Below are 11,447 nucleotides of genomic sequence, written 5' to 3' on the forward strand. Positions count from 1 at the left end.
CTTTCTAAGACAATCTACGTGCCTAAGTAAGATAACTTCACTCCATTGGTTTAACATCATTACCTCTCCTCTTCACCATTCCTCAGAACACTCTTGATCCTGACAAAAGTCAAATGAGGCTACCAACTAGACCTACGGGATCACCCTCATCTTAATCATTCCAATCATTAGTCTATCTCTTTGAATTCTTAAACAACAGGCACTACCTCTTCATACGTCATACACAATATGAAGTTCAACTCCAGTCCACAGCTTACAATTTCTAAAACACAGGTCACTTCGTAACATAGTACCTACCATCTATCATTTCATCCACAACCACCAAACATACTGATGACTACATAATACCTGCCTTATCATGTAATCCTACACTACATAGCTAAAATTGACCACTATACACCACCTCGAGACTCTCTCGACAACCATGACAACCTATAACTCCGCTCATTCACTGAGCTATGCAACTGAGAGTCGATTGCCCGTAGCACACTCCCATAATTTTTTGAAATTGAAAATCACCCCTCAACCAACCGTAACTGACACACTTTCTTAGACCGCACCAGAACACCCGTAATACACATCTACAACCCATAGACTACATTTGTGACTCAAACAACTTTTGTCACACCTACCACGACTGGTTCGAAAAGAACCTCTGCACCAAACTGTGACCCAAGTCACAAACACTAACCTTCTAAGGTCATACCTTTCTCCCTCGAAACCCTCACTCGCATACCTAACCTCCACAGTCACAGGAACCCATCCACCGATGCATGAAACTTATATACAACAAAGACACCATGCCATGAAATATGAACCCGTTCCAAAGTCGTGCCCTAAGCACCACACAAAATGTAACAAGAAAATCAGGATGACTACACACTGAATAGCTCAATCCACAAGCCTCCAAGCCATTCGTTCGATAAGAACCAGCACCCTAAACAACCCTAGAGCAACCGAGCTCCTCGCCTACTCAGGTCAAAACCCATACAACCATCCATGCTCAACCGCATATTCCAATACATGTATACATATATATATATATAATAACCGTATCCCATACCATGATACAATCATGTCCCATCATTTAAATTTATTTATTTATTCATTTTTTTAAACACCCCGTCTTTCAATTTTTTTAAAAAATATTTGCATAACCATGCCTAATAACCATTACAATACATGCTTGTACCTACTATGCTCACTACTTGCCACATTATCATTTAAAATAAAACTGCATACACCGTGCCAACCACTTGCCGTTACCACTTCAATCACACTGGTCATCATATCATAATTAATATGTTTTCAATTATTTATACATTTCATCGTCATGGCCATATAACACACATTTTAGCAATTAAATATTTAAGTATGTGAACACTTAGCAAATAAGCATGCCTTTTAAAACCATAAACACATAAGCAATTAAGCAAGTAAACATGCTTCTCAGGTGTGATACCTTCGAATTTCCGAATGCGGGTTGGCCAGACCTACGCCCGAATACCCGAGGATATCAAAACAAATTGATAATAAACGAACACAGAGTACAAAAGAATAAAGAAGAATGAATAAAATACTGACAAGAAACTAAAATGATAATCTAATAATAAACCTCATAATATATTTCCATTAATTAATAAACTCTTCTGATACAACTGATCCTCCAAAATACAACTCTGGAATCCATACTGTGTGGACCCCTAGAAAATCCAAACTAAACAAATGACAGTAATCTAAAACAGGAAACTGAATCATAAAGGAACTCCTATGTAGCATCGGAAGAATGAAGTAGACTGATCCCTACTCAGCACGAACAACATCTACTCGTGACGAACACCAGAAAAATAATGGTGGGTCAGGCCCACAAACAAGTTCTACTCTACTACAGTCCAAGTAGAGATCCGATACACGTATAAATCCTAGTCAATCCAACAGTAACTAGTAGTCCGTATATATATATATATACACACACTAAAGGAACCTCACTAGACTATAGGGTTGTCTCAACCTGAATAGTAGGCAACATGCAAAACGCACATATAGTGGGCATGAGTACCTAGACCTACCAGCGTACACAACTACACTATATCTAGCTACACATCCTTGGCGATATACGCGCCCTAACCATTGATCCTGAGACTCAAGCTCATATCATGGCACCATACTTATATATATAAAATCTAGTAACCATCCTATCCAGTATAAATTAATCCTCCATAAGTCATTCAACTTGTTCAGCTGACCTGACTTGAATATAAGTAGGACTTAACATTTTAGTTAATCCATTCCCTTATATAATAAATTAATCCTCCATAAGTCATTCAACTTGTTCAGCTGACCTGACTTAAATATAAGTATGACTTAACATTTTAGTTAATCCATTCCCTTATATAAAATAGGTAGGACTTAACTGATAAGTTAATCCATCCCTAGAATGCCACCGTCCCATACCGGTGCATTAAACCACACAATCCAACAATTGATGTAACAATTAAGGAAATACATCAAATATTCCATAAATAACTATGATAAATATGATATCAAGTTATCACATAAAAGAAATGACTTATTATTTCTTTAAACTTCCTATATCATATGTTCTACATAAACTGAATCTTATACATGATGATATTTTATTATACCATTAAATAAGGATTCTCTATATCTAATTCATCCTACACATTTAATCTCAATTGCTAAAATATTTTAAAAGATTAAATCCATTCGTTTGTTTAAAACATTCAAATAGCAAGCATCATTATGATTGAGTCTATTTAAATTTATTAAAACCCAAACCTAGTCCCTATTTAATGTTCAGGAATCCTAGGCATGTTTCTACGTTCCATCATTCCACAGATATGAAAAATACATAATTTAAACATGTAAAAATTCACATAAGAAATCAAATCAAAATCATGCATTTTATCAATTCATAACACAAGAACAGATATGAACCAATTTCATAAAACCTATGTTCTAACCCAATTAAACATGCACAATTATTTAATTTTATGTGTTTAATAAATTCTGGAATTTCCTAGGCATGTACAGAAACACGAATCAAAGGGAAAGAGATAGAAGAAGAACTTGCCTTAAACTTTCGGATTGAAAGTTAAACTTCTTCTTCCTTGATCTTCTCTCAATAGGGTTTTTCTCCTCATTCTTTCCTTTTCCTCATTCCCTCTCTAACACTATCTCTCCAGTATATATCACGTGAATATTTCTAACCCCCTTTTATAACCTATAGCTATATATTTATAGGCTAAATAAAATAACCCTAACCCTTTTCCCAATCCAAGTCAACTAAAAAAGAGAAATGGAAATAAAAATATTAAAAAGGTAAGCAAAATATGTTACGTATATAATTTATGTATATGTTTATTAAATAAATAAATTATACACATTTCATTATTTATTAATGGATTATCCAATAATATTTAAATTACCATAATATTATAAAGTAACTTAAAACATAACATGTATCAAATCTATGTATATTTTTATTATTTAAATAAATATATACATCAGATTAAATATTACTACCCAAATTACCATAAAAGTAATTAATAAATTACTTTCTCTTTTATATATATATATATTAAAAAGGTAAGTAAAATATGTTACATATATAATTTATGTATATGTTTATTAAATAAATAAATTATACACATTCCATTATTTATTAATGGATTATTTAATAATACTTAAGTTACCATAATATTATAAAGTAACTTAAAACATAACACGTATCAAATCTATGTATATTTTTATTATTTAAATATAAAACATATACATCAGATTAAATATTACTACCCAAGTGCCCATAAAAATAATTAATAAATTATTTTCCTTTTTATATATGTATATAATATATATCTATATATATACATACATTATCCATGGGTAATAATCCATACACATCCAACCTCCTATCCAAGTAGTTCATGGGACCCAACTGGTTGGCCCATTACTACTAACCATAACCATAAAAGAAAAATAAAATAAAATAATAAAAGAAAAGAAAACATTTAATTTACAATTAATCAAAACACCATTTAAGCACATAATCTAATTAAACAATTAACACATAGACAAATACAAATAATACATAGACACATAATCAAATAATCAAGTAATACCTAATTCAATTAAACACATAAGCAATTAGTCAAATAATTAATTAAATAATTAAAAAATACAATTGAAACAAATAAATAAATACTGAGACTATCCTTTTAAAATTAGGGGTATTACATTCTTCTCCCCTAATAAAAGGAATTCCGTCCTCGGAATTCGCCCTTACTTTCTTCCATTATGCTTGGAAACTGTGAGCGAAAGACATCCTCATATTCCCAAATAGACGCAACCTCACTATAAGGGCTCCACTTAACTCCAATATACCCAGTGGTATACAGAGTTCCTATATTTTAAGAAACACAATAATCATACAATGCGTAGGTTGTATCAATTAACAACGTAATCCTCCTATGTCGACAAGGGAATGATCTACATACCTCCAAGTGCCATAGAATATACGCACAAACTCCTATGCACCCAGCGCAAATAATTTGGTAACGCTAATTCAGAGGTGACTGCCTCAATTGCCAAACACAATCTTCTAAAAGTAAATGTAATAAGTAAAATTGACCTTTCTCCAAAAATTGACTTTTTTCCTACATAGAAAACAGAACGAGCAAACTACTCCCTGATAGAAAAACTCTAGTATACGAGTTCAACTATTTACAACATCCTACTGTTACCTCCCAACCGCGCGCAGTTCAATATAAAGGGAAGTATCTATTTCCGACATATTTTTAAATGAAGTCGAGGTCTGATTGTACAACCATTACTTCCATTTCCAACCAACAAATGAGAGGTATGCATTGTGAAAGATACAAAACCTCCAAAGTTGTCACACTAACCTCCTTGTGCCAACAATATCACAGACAAAATTCCGACAAGTGAAGTAAACACTTCCAACAGTCCATGAAAATCTGGGATATACGCCTCAAACATATCCTTTATGGTCTAATTTAATCTCTCGATTAATTCCTCTGTCTATATATATGAAGTAGAGCTGCTGCTCTAAAATCTTCATAAAGCTCCTTCGAAATAGCACTTTGCATCCACTAATATGGACATCCACATGCTATAACACCACTATCACTGAACTATATAACTACTATGAAGTTCTAAAATAAGCATCACTCAAATTTATGTCCTCAAACGATCTTTCTCAATCCACCACTCGGATTCTATATGGAAAATTGAAATTCCAAATCAATGTCGATCCTTCCCACCAACTATCACTCTTGTTTAGTTCAACTTCCATATTTGTTATAGGAAGTGGCTAAAGATTCCTATGATATCTAACGATCAACTTTCCACCTTTGTAGCAGGTTTTACACTTAGGGCAATTATATACACGTCCCTATCCGTACCTGTTCACCAAAACTGACATTTGATGTCGTGATGTACCTTCAAACCGTCTGGGTGTACCAAGAAAAATTATAAATTTCCATCTCAGTCGCCCGACAGTCATATCACTATTTATAGAAACTACTAACTCCTCCTCCAGTACCTTAAACTCCATCTGAGTAAGGTAACACCTTCTCTAGGGTCAGCTCCGATATTCAAAATTGACCTCCTGAACTACCTTGGTAATAACAAGTGTTATTATTCACATTTTGCATCCATCTAAGCCGTCTCATGATCCGTTATATTCGTATGAACTGATATCTTACCAGCTCGATCAAAATAGACAAAATGAAACTGATTAAATTTTATCAGTCAACCAATATCCCATCAAGAATCCTGACCCTTGCATCAAATCAGCAATCCCTCAACTAAATCCGTGAAAATGCTCTATCATTTCCACTTCAGTATAGAAAATAGCTGCAAGAATCCAGTGATCTCTGATGGTCCATCTCTACTATATAATAAATATTAGACTTAGAGAAAAAAACACTATATTCCTCTTCCTGCATGTCCTCCAAACATCTGCTTCATACTGTGAAACATCATGTTTCTACTAGGGTGAATAAAGAACTAAGAGTTGTGAAACTCAATCCTTGCATCCTCCATCAAATTTGTCTACAGAAAGTACCGTTAGTCCGGTACCACCAGCTTTCGTCTGTACCCATTGTTTAAATTGGAGCATCTTCAAAAGCGAATTCTGTAACTAAATCTATCCACCACTGATCCATGATAAACTTGCCGATATTAAAAATCAATCGGTAATTCAATTTATCAATAGTTAACTATGACTTTAACTCAACAAAAGTCAACAAACTACGACCTTTCCATACATACCATGCACCTCATCTTTATATAAGTATTTGGTCTCACCATCTTGTCTTTGACACACCTGCTTCTTTAAGACAAGTTAATGACAATCCCACTTCTTTATCTAACTTCAAAAGATTATGAAATCTTCCCATCCTCTACATAAGTCAACAATTTCCTTGCAACAGCTAATTGTTGCAAATTGTGACTAAAAAAATAATTCCATATTATTTATGGAAATGAAGAGACAGAGTTTCCTCCTCCATGTGCAACACCGGCAAATTCCTCCCAATGACACACCCTCTTGAATAAATTCTTGATTAAGAATTTACTAATGAATATTTATTCAGTCTCCTATCCTCACTCGGTGTCATTCCAATAAGTACTTAATCCAGTACTAAATCCTCCTTCTGACTTGGTAACAACTTCTGAAATTTTCAAGAAGATGTTCAGCAAATCCAGCACCTCTGATATATCATCATGGCGTTTTAGTGATCTTTATTTACCACTACCTCACGCATACCGAAACATTAACAATCACCAATATCATGACGTTGTAATATGATACGAATCCATACCTAACGTAAAGTATATCAAATTAATTGTTCTAGATTGTTTGACTCGTAGTGATGGTTTAATTATCCCATCCTAAAACACACCATAATGACATATGTCCAGGTCCAATAGATTGGTTAAATTTATGTGTATCTACCAAATCCTATGACCGTATGCTCACAAATTTAGCGTAAATAGCGTTATGACTGTATGTTATTAAAACAATAATTGGTTGATCACACACTTATGTCCCCAACTAAACCACATACCAAATCCCGAGTAATTAACAAAAAAATAAAATAAAACACGTATGATAAACACAATAGAACAAAATATACTCCTACTTAGGACATCGTTCTTTCTAGAAAAGAAAGTCTCCTTTGAAATCAACCTTACTAGATTGTTTCAAAATTTCCTTTTATAGTTTCGTAAATAATCATTCAACCTCGAAACATATCCTTTAAAACATCGCTTAAAAGCACAAATGTTTTCCTAAGCAAATACCAAGGGCTTAACCCTCATCCTCCTTATATGCGGAATGTAAACTGTCTTACTTGACTTTATAAATCGAATTAGAACGTCACAACATAATACCAATGCCTTTTTGTATGTGATTTAAAAATTATGTATTTCGTTCTAATAAGAACACATCTAATCCCCAAACTCCTGAACAATACTTCTTATATACCTCTTTTAGAGATGATAAGAAAGATTTAATTATTTGTAAATTGATCAACCCTAATTCTACTAATAACATTCACTATACTACTAGCAATTCAGATCACCTCGCGCAATCATCCCTTTTCAAGATTTAGTACCATCTCTATTGGATACACATAAATCTCCTCCATTAGGATCCTCTTCGGCTCCTACTCCTTGCTTGTCTCCTTTTTAAGATCAACTGAAGTCGTGTTGGTCCCGATATGCGGTGACCTATCACGTACACCTAAATCCTTCCTTGGCTTATACTTTTAAAGTAACGCCAAACGAACCTAAACCGTCAATCCTTAACTTTGCCTTCTGGCAACGAAATCGATAACATACTCCTCTACTCCTTTGGGTCTTTATTGCTTTCGCCTTGAACCCATCCTTTTTCTAGTGCCAACCATTCTATGACTACAGAATATAATTGACATCAGCTCCTCCTAACAAACCGTAAATAAAGTACAACGAATCCTAATATGGGTTCTAAGTTTTAAGAGACGCAACGCGGAAGTCACATAACGAAAGACACTCCTAAGGACACTTGAACCTGGAGTGCTCTGATACCAACTGTAATGCCCCCGAATTTTCGAATACGGGTTGGCCAGACCCACGCCCGAATACCCGAGGATATCAAAACAAATTGATAATAAACGAACACAGAGTACAAAAGAATAAAGAAGAATAAATAAAATGCTAACAAGAACTAAAATGATAATCTAATAATAAACCTCATAATACATTTCCATTAATTAATAAACTCTTCTGATACAACTGATCCTCCAAAATACAACTCGGGAATCCATACTGTGTGGACCCCTAGAAAATCTAAACTAAATAAATGACAGTAATCTAAAACAGGAAACTGAATCATAAAGGAACTCCTATGTAGCATCGGAAGAATGAAGTAGACTGATCCCCGCTCAGCACGAACAACCTCTACTCGTGACGAACACCTGAAAAATAATGGTGGGTCAGGCCCACAAACAAGTTCTACTCTACTACAGTCCAAGCAGAGATCCGATACACGTATAAATCCTAGTCAATCCAACAGTAACTAGTAGTCCGTATATATATATATACACACACTAAAGGAACCTCACTAGACTATAGGGTTGTCTCAACCTGAATAGTAGGCAACATGCAAAACGCACATATAGTGGGCATAAGTACCTAGACCTACCAGGGTACACAACTACACTATATCTAGCTACACATCCTTGGCGATATACGCGCCCTAACCATTGATCCTGAGACTCAAGCTCATATCATGGCACCATACTTATATATATATAATCTAGTAACCATCCATAAATTAATCCTCCATAAGTCATTTAACTTGTTCAGCTGACCTGACTTGAATATAAGTAGGACTTAACATTTTAGTTAATCCATTCCCTTATATAATAAATTAATCCTCCATAAGTCATTCAACTTGTTCAGCTGACCTGACTTAAATATAAGTATGACTTAACATTTTAGTTAATCCATTCCCTTATATAAAATAGGTAGGACTTAACTGATAAGTTAATCCATCCCTAGAATGCCACCGTCCCATACCGGTGCATTAAACCACACAATCCAACAATTGATGTAACAATTAAGGAAATACATCAAACATTTCATAAATAACTATGATAAATATGATATCAAGTTATCACATAAAAGAAATGACTTATTATTTCTTTAAACTTCCTATATCATATGTTCTACACAAACTGAATCTTATACATGATGATATTTTATTATACTGTTAAATAAGGATTCTCTATATCTAATTCATCCTACACATTTAATCTCAATTGCTAAAATATTTTAAAAGATTAAATCCATTCGTTTGTTTAAAACATTCAAATAGCAAGCATCATTATGATTGAGTCTATTTAAATTTATTAAAACCCAAACCTAGTCCCTATTTAATGTTCAGGAATCCTAGGCATGTTTCTACGTTCCATCATTCCACAGATATGAAAAATACATAATTTAAACATGTAAAAATTCACATAAGAAATCAAATCAAAATCATGCATTTTATCAATTCATAACACAAGAACAGATATGAACCAATTTCATAAAACCTATGTTCTAACCCAATTAAACATGCATAATTATTTAATTTTATGTGTTTAATAAATTCTGGAATTTCCTAGGCATGTACAGAAACACGAATCAAAGGGAAAGAGATAGAAGAAGAACTTGCCTTAAACTTTCGGATTGAAAGTTAAACTTCTTCTTCCTTGATCTTCTCTCAATAGGGTTTTTCTCCTCATTCTTTCATTTTTCTCATTCCCTCTCTAACACTATCTCTCCAGTATATATCACGTGAATATTTCTAACCCCCTTTTATAACCTATAGCTATATATTTATAGGCTAAATAAAATAACCCTAACCCTTTTCCCAATCCAAGTCAACTAAAAAAGAAAAATGGAAATAAAAATATTAAAAAGGTAAGCAAAATATGTTACGTATATAATTTATGTATATGTTTATTAAATAAATAAATTATACACATTCCATTATTTATTAATGGATTATCCAATAATATTTAAATTACCATAATATTATAAAGTAACTTAAAACATAACACGTATCAGATCTATGTATATTTTTATTATTTAAATAAACATATACATCAGATTAAATATTACTACCCAAATTACCATAAAAGTAATTAATAAATTACTTTCTCTTATATATATATATATATATATATATATATTGAAAAGGTAAGTAAAATATGTTAAGTATATAATTTATGTATATGTTTATTAAATAAATAAATTATACACATTCCATTATTTATTAATGGATAATCTAATAATACTTAAGTTACCATAATATTATAAACTAACTTAAAACATAACATGTATCAAATCTATGTATATTTTTATTATTTAAATATAAAACATATACATCAGATTAAATATTACTACCCAAGTTACCATAAAAATAATTAATAAATTACTTTCCTTTTTATATATGTATATAATATATATCTATATATATACATACATTATCCATGGGTAATAATCCATACACATCCAACCTCCTATCCAAGTAGTTCATGGGACCCAATTGGTTGGCCCATTACTACTAACCATAACCATAAAAGAAAAAAAAATAAAATAAAATAATAAAAGAAAAGAAAACATTTAATTTACAATTAATCAAAACAACATTTAAGCACATAATCTAATTAAACAATTAACACATAGACAAATACAAATAATACATAGACACATAATCAAATAATCAAGTAATACCTAATTCAATTAAACACATAAGCAATTAGTCAAATAATTAATTAAATAATTAAAAAATACAATTAAAACAAATAAATAAATACTGAGACTATCCTTTTAAAATTAGGGGTATTACATCAGGTAACAAACACTTTAACACATAAGCACATAAACAATACAATCCACCTTCCACACAACCCAAGGTTGGCCTCTACCCGTCGTCCTACTGGTTTTCAAACCCGTGCTCTGATACCAAATTTGTAACGACCCGAACCGGAGGGTCCGAATAGCTAACCGGGTCCTTATCCGAACCCGAGGTTAATTAAGGACACTACCATCCTTTCATACGTCAATACATAATATACGTCTCATCCCAAGGATTAAAAACAAATAGTAATAGCAATAATAATAAAATGAGATTATAGCTACAAAATATGTCAAAATAGTCCACTAACCCACCGAACCCTGTGGAGGAGCGTCGTCCGCCACTTCCTTTCTGGATCCTGAAAAATGTTAATAATAAAGGGGTGAGCATAAGTTCAGTAGGAAGTGTCTAAGACACACTTCTTATGACCCCGTGAATCCATACAAAGAATAGGTAAAGGCAAACGGGATCATGCCATAGGGAATATATATATATATATATATATATATATATA

This window comes from Cornus florida, unplaced genomic scaffold (assembly GCF_030987335.1).
Source record: "Cornus florida cultivar Cherokee Brave unplaced genomic scaffold, ASM3098733v1 CherokeeBrave_3.0.0_Hap2_Chr06, whole genome shotgun sequence".
Lineage (NCBI taxonomy): Eukaryota > Viridiplantae > Streptophyta > Magnoliopsida > Cornales > Cornaceae > Cornus > Cornus florida.